The 14,211-nt window shown below is 41.7% G+C and overlaps 1 protein-coding gene and 1 pseudogene across 5 annotated transcripts in view; one reads left to right on the forward strand and one right to left on the reverse strand.

Moving 5' to 3' along the window:
- Window positions 1–14,211, forward strand: part of Add3 (adducin 3) — a 112,300-nt gene that overhangs the window by 6,356 nt on the left and 91,733 nt on the right. Inside the window, exon 2 of one of the 5 annotated variants that reach the window (XM_029538398.1) lies at window positions 948–1,048. The exons of the other annotated variants lie outside the window; for them this stretch is intronic. The gene's annotated coding sequence lies outside the window, so the exon portion shown is untranslated. The remainder of the gene's footprint in view (window positions 1–947; window positions 1,049–14,211) is intronic. 5 annotated transcript variants of the gene reach the window in all.
- LOC115062784 lies at window positions 13,586–13,683 on the reverse strand (annotated as a pseudogene).

A 14,211-nucleotide genomic window follows, 5' to 3' on the forward strand; every position in this document is an offset into this window, starting at 1 on the left:
CTGGCTGTCCTGGAACTCACTTTGTAGACCAGGCTGGCCTCGAACTCAGAAATCAGCCTGCCTCTGCCTCCCGAGTGCTGGGATCAAAGGCGTGCGCCACCACGCCCGGCCTAATCTATTTTGCTTCTGTGTGCATGTATGTGTTCAAGTGTGCCCACATGCTGTTTCTGAGAGTTTGGGTGCACACACATGCGTGTGGGGATCAGAGACCAACCTGGATATCCTTTCTCAGGAGCTGTCTACCTTGTTTGTTTGTTTTTTCCTAAATAGATTAGGCTGACCTCAGAATTAGAGATTAGGCAGTCCTTAGTCTCTTAAGTGCTGGCTGTAAAGGAATGTGCTACCATCCCTGGCCTCATCTTGTTCTGTGACTATCTCTGGCTGGAACTTGAGGCTGCTCGCCTTTAGGTTAAGCTGGCTGGCCAACAAGCCCAGGCACCCATCTTTCACCACCTTGCCAGCGTTGGGATTCCAGGCAAATGTCACCATTCTTGGCTTTTTCTTTTTTAATTTACTTTTTAGTTTTTAAAATTATACATATTTGTATGTACTTGTGCAGTCATGTGCATCGTGTCATGGGGTATAATGTGGAAATCAGCTTGGGGGTGTTAGTTTTTGCCTATGTCATGTGGGCTCTAGGGATCAATCTCCAGTTGCCAGGCTTGCACGCAGCTATCTTTACCCACTGAATCATCTTGTGGGCTTTTTATTTGGGTGCTAAGGAACAAACTCAGGTTCTTATACTTGATGGCAAACACTTGATCTCCTTAGCCCCTGTATAATAATTTTAATGCTCACATTATGCATTAAGTCAGATAGATATCAAGCATTGAATTACAGACAGAACTTACCTCTGAGGAATATGCATTAGCTCATTATTTTATTGTTTTAGCCATCCCCTTGAAATTTAGTTTGTGATATTTTATTTCCCATCTCTCACCAAGAAGAACTGTCCTTAGGTGAAAATGGAAAGGGCCACCCAGATCTGAGGCAGCCCAATCAGCTCGACTCTCAAGGCTCGCCCCTCGCGGAGGCCGGTCACCTGCTAGTAAGTAAGCTGGAGTTCTGAAGTTTCCCAGGTCGTGGGGATTTGGGTTATGTCTTTGTCATCGTCGTCATCAGTATTAGTGTGACATTCTCCCATGGTAGGTCCACCCATTCTGTTCAAGGATAGCATTTCTTTCTTTCTCTTCCACACAGCATTCTCATCTTTTGTTCTGTAGGAATGATGGGGGAACATAGTTTACTTGGTATGCCATAGGGTTCCCTCACACTATGGAACTTTGAAAACACTACTTTTAATTCTTTAGAAATGAGCGAGCGCAACAACTGTTAGCTGCTCTAATATTTTCACTTTCTACTTGGAAAAGACGCTGCTGTAAGGTCCATCTTGTAATAGCTGAGAAGGTGGCTGGGAAGGACATTGGGCTGTGATTGGGCACTGGACCTTGATGCCTGGCACTTCACTGCTGCTTATGGGTCTGGGACAGATACTGGTGGAAAGGGAAAGAGATCGGCCGTGATGTCAGCACACTGCTTTCGGCCACACACTCTTTCCTTTTCTGAAGCGTTAGACTAGTGTGTCACCTTACCTTGCGGTTTGCTTACGACTTTTATGGTCAGGATAATATTCTCTCTCCTGCGGAAGGTGACTCTTTTCTCAGGTTGATTCCTGTGTCATTGCTGGAAATTGGCTTTTGGAAGGAGATGACACTGGAAGGAGTTCCCTCCATTTTCACACTTGGCTTGCTTTTTAAATCTCACAGAAAGATCTCTGAAAACAGAAGTGTGGAAACCTCACTCATCATCTGATGTCTGGAAACCATTTTGTGTGTGTACACCCACTTGTGTGTACACAGCTTGGTTCATATACCTGTGAGCCCAAGGATATTCCTCTCTCCTTCTTCTAGGGCTGGGATTATAAGTATGCACTCCTCCTGCCCCCGGGATGCTTTTCCTGTGGGTACTGGGGATTGAACTCAGACCCTCACGCTCTGTAGCAGCTTTGTCTACTGAGCCATCCTAGCCTCAGGAGCCATTATTTTTTATTATTATTTTAATGGTCCTTAGATTTATTTTTATTATTTTATGTATATGGGTGACACATCTGTGCACTACATCTGGCACCCTAGGAAGTGGTAAGCCCTCATGTGGGTGCTGAGAATTAAACCCAGAGCCTTTACAAGGCTCTTAATCACTGAGCCAACTCTCCAGCGCCAGCCATTCTTCATTAAAGTAAAATACATATCAGCAGTGAATGAGAAATCCTCTTGCTTTAAACACATCTTAGTTTTGTAAAGCTAGATCTGCAGTGGTTTTGTATCAAAATGTTTGATCTATTTAAGTGGATACCAAAACTTTCTCTCTTTAAAAATAATGATTTCTTTTATGTACGTTGGTGTTTTGCCTGCATGTATATCTGTGGGAGGATGTCGGATCCTCTGGAAGTGGAGTTACAAGCAGTTGTGAGCTGCCATGTGCGTGCTGAGAATTGACACTGGGCCCTCTGGAAGAGCACTTAAGAGTCATCTTTCTCCAGCCCCTAAAGTCCCTCCAGCTTATTTTTAATTAGTGTTGAAACTAGTGTGTTCTTTGTCTTAATGTTGATAATGATGAAATCATAGTTCTCTAAATACTCTGCAACCATTAGTTACCCTAATGAAAAATGCTTTCTAGACAAGAATACTGTCATGGTTGTCACAGTTGCCATGGGGTGGGGGGACATTTTATGCCTGAATAAGAAAATTATTCTTGCTTGCCGTAGTAAAGGCTCCGAGAAACGGATTACTTGGTGGTCAGTCGAGTTACTGATTGCATGTTACATTTGATGTATATAATAATCCTAACTAGTCAGGGCTTTTTTATAGGCAGACCAGACTTTTCACAGATTAGGAGAGCACCCTTGGGCGATTTTAAGGTTTCTGGTTTGAGTCATCTGCTTTGATGAATGCATTCCTGGAGGAATTTGATTATCAGTTAAGTACTTTGAAGAAGGAATCCCTGCTCTGCATCTATCACACCTGAATGTCACAGTAATGCTTCCTAGAGTTCGGTGAATTTGCCCCCAAAGAGAAGAGGGCCATCTACTGAATGGTGGGCATCAAATTGAACCCTGTCTTAAGCTTTTCTTGCAAGACTCAGGCAGTTTCTGGAGAATCGGGCCTTGACTCATTTGGAGGATTTGAAAGGTCTTAGTACCAAGTGGAATTGTTGCCTGCTTAAGTTTAATTATGCTTCCCAGCAGGAGGCCTGACTGCACAATAAGAACTAATTCAGTGCCTGTTGGAATGCTTGGGAAAGAAGAAACCTTAAGCTGTTGAATTGATATTAAAAAAGTCTAGCCATGATGAAATTAATAAGCTAGGTGGTAAACAAAATTGTTTTTTGAGGTCTTTTTATTCCCAGGTCTGGTTATTGATGGCTCCAGCAAACAGGAATGAAATTTTTCCTCCTTGTGCCTTTTTCTTTGTCTCAGTGAGTGGACACACTGATTCATGGTGAGGTGGGATTTTGTTTTGTTTTGTTTTGTTTTTTTGATGTATCCTAGCTATCTTGAAGGTGTTTGGTTTTGTTTCCCTGTTTTCCTGAAACTGTAGTAGCAGGAGTAGATACAGCTGGAGTTAGCAAAGACTGTTGAGGTCAGTAGAGGCCGCCTGGAACAAACCTGTCATAGCCAGATGAGAAGAAACCTGGCAGTAAGAACTGAAAAGAACCTTTGAGATTGTTCCTATAAGGCTACCCTTGACTGATCCACATTCATTCTAGAACTAATTGTTACTGTAAGAATGCCCTTGACTGTTCTATATTCATTATGTAACTAATTAGGTAGCCATTCTTATTAGCCCTTAAAAACTGCCAGCATCGTGTTAAAGTATTATATTTATCTGGTTTAGTGAAACTTTCAGATAAGCATACAGACAAGAGTTTATTTTAATGATTCAAAGTTATTTCTAAACACCATGCTGGGATTTTCATAGGTTTACGTGTGTCCTTGTTGGTGACTGCACAGAACATTTGAACCAAGATTGGAATATTTCTGTCTTCATTGGAAATTATTTTCTTTTAGATGGGTGAGTAGGTGGGTAAACAGGATTGAAATTCCACTAGAATAAGGAAGTGTTCATGACATACATTTTTAAGTATTCAATATTTGTTTTTTCTGTATTGTTTGTTTGTTCTTTTTATTAATTTCAGCCAACAGAAAGAGTTTATTTGGCCATAAAGTAAGTTGTTTTCCGTGCTATAGCCATTGTTCCTAAAACATATGACTTCCTGGGAGGGACGGGTGAGTTAACCTTACCGGACTCTGCTGGGCTCAGATATGGCGGAGAGTAGAAAGAGAGGGGTCGTTATTTTTGTGTATCATTCATTTTAATTGTTAGGGTTTGCCAGTGTGCGTGTCCGTCTGTCCATCTGTCTGTGTGAATACAGATGTCTGAAGAGGCCAGAGGCAGGCGCCCCATCCTCCCAGAGCTGGAATTAAAGGTAGTGGTGATACAGGTAGTTGCCTGATGTGGGCACTGGGAGTTGAGTTGGGGTCTTCTGCAACAACAGTGTGTTCTCTTAAATGCTGAGCCTTCTCTCCAGCTCCTTATTTTTTTTTAACTCCTAAATATTTTTAAGTGGTAGGACTTGCTGTAGGGCCATTATAGCTCATGTCCTTAAACAATAAAATTCAACTACATGCCAACCTGAGATCCTGATGGAAACCTCAACATCATGTGCACACCAAGTACTCTCTGCACACCACGGAATATGATATACATTATCTGTAGTAATATTTGATTGAATTCATAGAGCCATTCAGTTAAGAGATTCATAATTGTGTGTGTGGTAGCTCACACCTGGAAAACCAGCAGTTGGGTATTTGAGATTTTGAAACAGGAACATTGTGACCAGTTCGAGAATATCCTGGTCTACATCCAGAGTTTCCTGGCTAGGCAGGGCTACAATGTAGGACCCTGTCTCAAAAAAAAAAAAAAAAAAAAACCAGAATACCAAAACAAAACAAATGGACAAATGACTTGCTTACTCTTGTGTGCTGTCCTTGTTTATGGTATATAATTTACCCTTAATAGATATCCTTATTAATTTAGAAAGCTAGAGGTCACTGTTTTGATATAACTAAAAGCTTCTTTAAAAAAAATGTGTGTTTGTGTGTCTATATGTATGTGGGTTTGTGCATGTCTGTGTAGTACCTATTAATGGCAGAAGTGGGTATCAGATCCTCTGGAGCTAGAGTTACAGGCACTTTTGAGCTGTCCTATGTGGGTGCTGGGAACTGAACCTGGGTCGTCTGCAAGATCAGTACACACTTTTAACTACTGAGGCATTTCTCCAGCTCCTAATGAAAAGCTTCTAACATTGTAGTTCAGCGATAGTCACCATTTGGGAGCTTCTGACCTTTTGCATTCATAGTAAGGGAATGACACTGTGTCGTACAGTTTCTGTAAACCCCGTAGATTATGAAGTGTGTGCTTCCTGGGGGCTCTTGCTCTGCTGTTAGAGATAGGGAAGGTCAGCAGCAAGTACAGGAACAGGACAAAGACGTTAACTGCCAGTATGCAGTGAGCGCCAAATGACTGACACAGAAAAGCTTCCAGAGAAAGGAACACTACATGGAGTATGTGGAGAGAGGGATAAGCGTGGGCCTAAGGGGATGGTAGGATGTCACTCATTAGGAAGGGCACAAAGAATGTGCGAGAGAGATTCTGTCCATGATTTTTTTCTATAGCATGATGGAGGATATTTTAGGGAGTGGCTCACAGTCTCTTCTTTTCTTTTTCTTTTTCTTTTGTTTTGTTTTGTTTTGTTTTGTTTTTTTTGATTGTTTTTTTCAAGACAGAGTTTCTCAGTATAGCCCTGGCTGTCCTGGAACTTACTTTCTCAGTTGTGAACTCGGACTTGGCCATGCTTACAATTTACTCCTTGTATGACTGTCGAAGGCATACTTGGTGTCCTTGTGTGTTAAAATATGAAGAGTTGTGGTACATCCACTTAAGATTCTCGAGACGTAGCCGGGCCTTTAATCCCAGCACTCGGGAGGCAGAGGCAGGCAGATTTCTGAGTTCGAGGCCAGCCTGGTCTACCAAGTGAGTACCAGGACAGCCAGAGCTATACAGAGAAACCCTGTCTCGAAAAACCAAAAAAAAAAAAAAAAAAGATTCTCGAGACGTTTGTCAGTGCAAAGAACATGATTCTCACTAGCAAGTGGTTTGGTTGCAAAGTAGCCCAGACACCTGTGATGGTGTGGTGTGGTGTAGAGTTCATGGGAATGGGTCTCACAGAAGGCACATGCCATGCATGTCTGTGTGTCTGTGTGTCAGCTAAGAGAATAGATAGCATCACTGTAGGAGCTTGTTACCTCTGGAGTTTGAGTTCTTCAGAAGCTGAGGGCTTTGGCAGTGGCAGGTCCTTTCCAATAACAATGAGACAAACCAGGAGGGCAGCTTTCCTAAAGCAAACTACACAAACATTGTAGTGTGTTTTTCCAGAAGTGGTGATTTCAGCGCTCATCCTGACCGTATTGTGCTTAGGACTCTTATTTCCTTGTACATGTTTCTGTGGCCTCCATTTAGATTTCCGTTTTGAGCAGCTTGATGTTTCTTCCTCCCATTTGTTGCTTTATTCATTCAGCAAATGTGTATTGTGCACTTAGTGTGCTGGCTCTGTTGTAAGCACTGAGACTCAATAAGCAAAGCACACAGACCCTTCTGATCTAATGGGGTCGATGTGTGAGAGAATAAATACAAGTAAATACATGAATATCATAAATGTCATGTCATGCAGAAATAGAGAACAGGAAAGAAGATAAACAACTCGGGGGGGGATAGATACCAGTTTAAATAGAATGACAGGATGAGACCTCACTAAGTACATGAAGTCACAGGTGGCCTGTGAACAAAGAGGTAAGAAGGGAAAGAATTCAGTGTGGGTTTATGAGAAAAACCATGGCAGGCAGGGGAAATAAGCCCAGAGCCCTGCATGCCCACATAGCTGAGGATGAAACAGAATGGGAGAAGAGGAAACAGGAAGCCCAGGATGGTGTTGAGCAGAGATATGGCAGTCTGACATGTATTTCTCTCCTTTCTATTAATTCTTCTTTCACATATATTTCATCTGGATTGCACTTGGCCCTCCCTCCCCTCCCCTCCCCTCCCTTCCCCTCCCCCTAGTCTCCTCCCTCCACCACCCTTCTCCTCTGGATCCATCCTCCCTCACCTCCCCTCAGAAAAGAACAGGCCTTCCAGGGACTTCAACCAAACATAGCATAGCAAGCGGCAGTAAGACCAGGCACATATTCTTACACCAAGGCTGGGTGAGGCAACTCAGTAGGAGGAACAGGGTTCCAAAGGCAGGCAAAAGAGTCAGAATCAGCCCCACTCCCACGTTAGGAATCCCACAAGAACAGGTTGCTATACAACCATATCATAAGGATGCTTTGGGCTGTGTTTTGAGAGTGGCTGGAGTGACCTAGGTGAGGGATCATCAGTACATCAGTACAAGGGGTGAGACTGGGCTGGAGGCTGGGCCAACAGAATTTTATAACTGGTTTGTGGGGTGTCAATGAGATAGAACTAAGCTTGATCCTAAACTTTCAGTCCCAAGCAAAAGTCTGCACATGTTTGGAGAAAGGGAGATGGCAGGAGCCTGGTCTGAGGTACTGTATGTAACAGAATATATCAGCAGCTTGGAAGCTGCCATGACTGGAGATCAGTGCGTAGGGATAAGCTTGAGAGTTGCCATGGTTTTCTTCTTTCAGTCTTTTTTTTTGTTTTGTTTGTTTGTTTTTTAAAGGAAGGCATACACAACCCCTTTAATGATCAGAAGAAAAATTTTGCTATAAGGGCTTGAAATATTATTATACAACCTTAATGCTTTCAAGGCTTTTAATTTATCTTACTCGAACCATGCATGTATTATAACTTCTAATGACACTTAATACCCAAAGAAATCCTTTTTGTAAAATAACTTACTTTTAATTAAAATGTAAAAACAGAAATTAACGTTAGTGTAGTTTAGGAATGTCTGTGACTGTAAATGGAGTAGCCTGGCTGTTTCTCAGTTAACATGGTTAAAAATAGTAGCAGTTATCATTAACACCTAACGATTCTGACAGCTATATATTCAAGAGAACACAAACATGTTTCCACACATAGAAGCATTATGCATAATAGCCCAAAAGGTGGCAACTGAGCGTGTCTTAAGATAGAGTGAGGTGGTCAGACAGACAGACTTATGCAAGTGAAGAAGCAGGCATGGAAGGATGCATGCCGTCTGTTCACTTTTCAGGATGAGTTAGCAGACAAGTAGTAGAGCTGAGCAGTAGCTGCAGCTGCTGCAGTGGAAGGTTTCCTTTCAGAGCAGCGAAGAGGTTTGCCAAGTGTGGAGTAGTGAGGGCTGTGGTGTTGTGACTATTTAAAAAGCCACTGAAATAGTTTGAAAGAATAAACTTAATGCTACAGAGATTATACCTTAGGTTACAAGAAAGTATCAGGGAAATATGTATTGTGTGTATTTATCTATTCATAAGAAACAAGCTATCGACGTGACTTATTTATGAAACAGCACTGCTGTCCCAGGAACATGTTAAATGAAGCAAAAGTTACCACACCTAACCTGGTTCAGCTTGCTTTGCCTCAAGAGGTTAAGACGCTTAGTTCATGCAAAGAGTAACCAAGAGGTGTTCTTTGACGTCATGGTCTCTTCAATACCTGAAGAGTTTTCTAGAGGATGGCCCAGATAAGCAAGAGAAGACTCTGTGTATGATTATTAGTCTTTGGGCTGCAGGGAGCAGAGCCAGCTTATAAATAAGTTTGTGAGGTCTTAAGTCAAGAATGGTGAGCTCTGTTTCCATACCTATAATTAAAGAATATGGGAGAACTCAACTTAAAATATTTTTTGGAGAGCCCAATATAATATTTAACTACTGAAATATATTACCATTGAAGATTACCTGTTTAGGAAGTACATGAAAGGGTGCTTTAATTTAATTGTCATATACCATCTACCTTAATATTTAATTTTTATTATTACTACTATAGTCACCACTACTATTTTTGGTTCTTTTAGTATGTCATATAGCCCAGGTCGGCCTCTAACTTATTATTTAGTTGGGTATGGCCTTGAATTTCTTATTTTCCTGCCTCTAGATTAAAGGGGTGTGCCACCACACACAGTTCTGTGTGGTACTGGGGGCTGAACTTTGGGACTCACCATGAGTGGCGAGTACTCTACCAATGGAGTTTACAATCTCAGTGCTCCCCCACCCAATAATACAAAGATTACAGATGTATGCCATCTAATGTTCTTTATTTTTTGCCAAGATATAATTTATAAAGCATAAAATTAACTCCCTAAATTTATTTTAGAAAAAAAAAATCTTTCTTTATTACAATGAAATTTTCTCGAAAAGAGGGATCATTTATTTGATGGCTATGACTCCAACTCCATACTGAGTGTAAAGGAAGTGCATCCTGGCATGATGTCTTATACTTGTCATTCCAGTACTTGGGATGCTGAGGCAGGGGACTGCTACAAGTTACAGGCTACCTGGCTACATAGTGAGTTCCAGGCCAGCGTGAGTTGCAGTGTTGTGGTAAATCTCCAACCCAAATAAGCCCGGGCAATGAAAACACAACTCAGTTAATATGAATACATGCTGAGCACCTAGAGTGGGCACATCTACCACTACACTGCCATCTTCCCCATAGAAGAGACCCCTTAGAACTTGTGGCTTCTCCAGGCCAGGTGCTTCTGCTCCACTTTCTTTCTCCCACCCCCTGCACCTTCTCTCCCAAAACCTTCAGTTCCACCTTCCCCTCTTTCTCTGCCCAGTCACTGGCTCTATAGCCTTTATTTTACAAATTAAGGTGGGAAGAAGACTTACAGGAAATCACTAGAGTGCTGACTCATTCCTTGTTCGAAGCCCCTCACAGGAGAACAGAATTAACATCAAATATAATTAGCCCCAGGGCTATCCCCACACAGTGTCATATCTAAGTAAAGGAAAGAAGGCAGAGGGATGGCAGGCAGAGGGGATGTTTATCCTGTTGAGTCAGACTGTGGTGGCGCACGCCTTTAATCCCAGCATTTGGGAGGCAGAGGCAGGTGGATTTCTGAGTTCGAGGCCAGCCTGGTCTACAGTACAGAGTGAGTTTCAGGACAGCCAGGGCTATACAGAGAAACCCTGTCTCAAAAAACGGGAGGGAGGGAGGGAGGGAGGGAGGAAGGAAGGAAGGAAGGAAGGAAGGAAGGAAGGAAGGAAGGAAGGAAGGAAGGAAGGAAGGAAGGAAGGAAGGAAGGAAGGAAGGAAGGAAGGAAGGAAGGAAGGAAGGAAGGAAGGAAGGAAACCAACCGACCAGTCAGGGAGGATGTGCTTGGGACTTGTAGAGATTAAACAGGTGAGCCTAAGCCAGGGCAAGGGACAGGAAAGGAAGTGCTAAGTTGTCCAGCTTCACCCCAACCCATTTTGAAAGTACCTTAAATACAGGATTGTTTTGATGGGCTTTTGGGTGGGGTTCACAAGAATGGGATTACTGCCTTACCAAAGGGACCTCAGGGAACTCCCTTACCCCTCCCATGTGGGATGTAGCAGTTAATCAGCTATGAACAAAAAAGTCTGGCCCTCACCAAACACCAAATCTTTCAACTTCTGGATATAGATTTCTCAAAACTTCGAGAAGTATGAGAAATAAAAATGTATAAACATCTCATCTGTGGTGTAACAGACCCTCATGGATGATGACACATTGAAACAGGAGATTTGAAGGAAATAGTCATGCAACTTGCTGAAGATCCCTGTGAATGAAAGTTAATGATTTTATTCCATTTTTACTACTATCACTTGATTGCAGCTGTCCTACTGGAAACTCAGAAGACTTATCAAGTCTTGGCGATATTCTTTCTTCCAAGACATACTTTAGAAACGCGACTATTTATTAATCTATTTGACTACTTGTCAGATAGTCTCACTGACAGTCACAGTCTTTGAGATTGTTTTCATTTATGTGTTTAGAAGCAGACGAGTAGTCATAATTTTGGCCAAGGACTAATCTTTTTGTTTCCAAGAGAAATTGCATCCCCACATTATGCTCTTGTTTTTGCTTTAAACTTTTGTGAAGTGAAATAACAAAAAGGAAATAATCAAGTTGCATTGGGTGTTGCAATACCATGTCTATCATGTCTGAACTGTAGGAAGTCATTGTGCCATTTATAGATTTTCTTTGATTACAGTTAGTGGTTCCTCCTGGAAGCTTAAGAGTAACCGAATGAATGTGGGTTGCTTGAGAAGCTGACAAATGCTGGGTTATGGAAGAAGCTAAGTAGGGCCGTCAATAATCACCTGCAGGCTCACTCTTGTTTTGTAAATATTGAATGGAGGCTTAAATCCAGCAAAACTTCATAATCTGCAAAGGGAAATGATTAGCATAAGATTTGGCTCCTCTGATGTTTCTGGTAGTTCTGTTATAGTTATGATTGGGCATTGGCATTTATCTTTATAATAAGACATGTAGAAAACATGCATGATAGGACACTGATTTTACAACTCTGAAAAAACTACTGAAGTCAGCAAATTAACTTGTAAATTATTTCTAAAACTTGCTTTAGTGATTGAAAGTTTTTTGGTTTCTCAAGATAGGGTTTCTCTGTGTGTAGTCCTGGCTGTCCTGGAACTTGCCCTGTAGACCAGACTGGCCTCAAACTGACAGAGATCTGCCTGCCTCTGCTGGGTTTAAAGGTGTGCACCACCACAGCATAGCTAAAAGTTTTAAATATTAAATAATTAATGTTTGGGAGGGGGTGCTTAAGAGATGGTTCAGTGGTCAGAAGCACTCGCAGAAGGCCTAAGTTCAATTCCTGGTACCCACATGGCCCCCAAAATCTGTTATTGCGGTTCCAAGGGATCTGATGCCTTCTTCTGGCCTCTATAGGCATACATGTGGTACATAAATTTACTTGCAGGCAAAATACATATGTAAAATAAATCTAAAAAAAATGTTTAGCATAACTTGTTTATCCAAAAACATTCTTCATAAAATGTAAGATGTTGTATGAGCATAAAATATAATGAAAATAAATCTGAAGTATAAAAGATACCCCAAGCGTTTCAAAACTAAGATTTATTTAAGTTTATATTAGACTGAGTATTTTAACCAAATTTTTGTAAAATATCATTTTGAAGTATTTATAAAATTATTTTTGAGTAAGAAATAGTCTATAAGGCACAAAGTTAAACATGGAAAATTGTTATTTCATCTTTAAATGGCTCAAATATCCCTTGTACATTTTTCTAGAAGTGTTTATTTTAGGGTTTCTGAAACAAGACTTTTCTGGCCTATACCTGTCCAGTATATTGCTACATAAAAAGTAAAGCTAAATTTAGTTTCAGAACAGCCTGGGGAGGTCAGAGTGTGGTACCCCAGCCCTCCTGTCCTGTCTCTGGTGAAGTTCCCTGTCCCTCCTGCCTTCCCGACCTTGAGAGGAAGCCAGCGTTTCCTGGAGTTACTTTGCATTCTCTCTAAACACTAACCTGTACTCACTGATTCCAAAGCAATGTTTTAAGACCACGGTCTATGTTTTGCAGCAGTAATTCAGTTTAAGTCTTCAAGCTTCTGGAAGATTAAGATGGGCGCAGACTTCTGGCCATTACTTTTTTTTTTTTTTAATTAGATATTTTCTTTATTTACATTTCAAATGTTATCCCCTTTCCTAGTTTTCCCCTCTGAAAATCTCCTATTCCCTCCCCCTTGTCCCTGCTCCCCAACCCACCCACTCCCATTCCTGGCCCTGGCATTCCCCTATACTGAGGCATAGAACCTTCACAGGACCAAGGGCCTCTCCTCCCGCTGATGACCAACTAGGCCATCCTCTGCTACAGATATAGCCAGAGCCACGAGTTCTACCATGTGTTTTCTTTGATTGGTGGTTTAGTCTCAGGGAGCTCTGGGGGTACTGGTTAGTTCATATTGATGTTCCTTCTATGGGGCTTCAGTCCCCTTCAGCTCCCTGGGTATTTATTTCTCTGGCTCCTTCGTTGGGGACCTTGGAGGAGTCATATCTTCATGATTGGAGGGGGCCCTGCATGCAAGGTGGGCAGATGCTTTGGTAGGGACAGGGAATCTTTAGAAGTGCTGGCCAGTTATGTCTGCCTCCAGGGTATTTCTGGGCTGCTAATGTTTTACCTTTTACTTGGACTTTATAGTGACAGAAGCAGGAATTCTGAGACTTTCAAAGGTGGAGAAAGGGAAGAAAGAGAAAGTCTGGAACCCCAAGCCTCTCCCTCTGTTTCTGACCGAGGCCTCAGGTTAGGAAGGGACAGGGGCTGTGTGCCCTGCAGTGCTGACCCCTGCTGGGGTCCGCACTCCCCAGGCTCTCTGCGTTACCTCGGGAATCCCTTGCTGCAGTCCTGGGAAATCCATCTAAAACTCCACTTGGCCTTCCCAGGTCAGGCTTTGTACAGGAGAGACCTCAGGGGCTTGGGTTGGTTTTTTTTTCTTCCTTTTGTTCAGTCAGGAAATAGCACTTAGTGTTCTCTTCAGTTTTTAAATTTTTCATCGAATTGGAGTTGTGTTGTTTTGTTTTTTAAAATCTGGAATATGTCATGAACTTTCTTGTTTTCTTAACACAAAGCCATGCTGATCTTCTGTGTATTGTTTCAATTTAGTATGCTCACCACTGAACCAAGTCATGTATATGGTAAATGTTTCTGACATGTTTAGGAACATTATATTGAAAATTCAAACTGGATGATTTGGCTGCCTTGACTTTTTTTTTTTTTTCAAGTAATATATTTAAATGAGAAACACTTGCACTTCTCCAAAGCAAAGGAAAGGTTTAGATCATTTGTTTGAGTGAAATAGATTATAGAACTTTTGACCCCAATTTTCCATTATTTTCCACTAAGTGAGCTATTGCTTAAAGCACAGTAAAAAAGGAAAGCTGTCTTGTTAGAAATGGTAGTGTTTTAAAATCTAGTTCTGTAGTTAGGCTTATTTATCAGAAATAATTTTAGTTATTAAACATGTACTTTGAGACTAGGAGATGTCTCAGACTGTGAAGTGCTTTCTCTGTAGGCACGATCACCTAAGTATAGACCCTGGCACTCATGTTTTCAGATAGGGTCTCACTATTCAGCTCAGGCAGGTAGGGGGCCTCCTTCAGCTTCCTGAGTGTTGGGATGCAGGTGTGAGCTGTCTGTCTGTCTGAATG

This window comes from Mus pahari, chromosome 1, assembly GCF_900095145.1.
Source record: "Mus pahari chromosome 1, PAHARI_EIJ_v1.1, whole genome shotgun sequence".
NCBI lineage: Eukaryota > Metazoa > Chordata > Mammalia > Rodentia > Muridae > Mus > Mus pahari.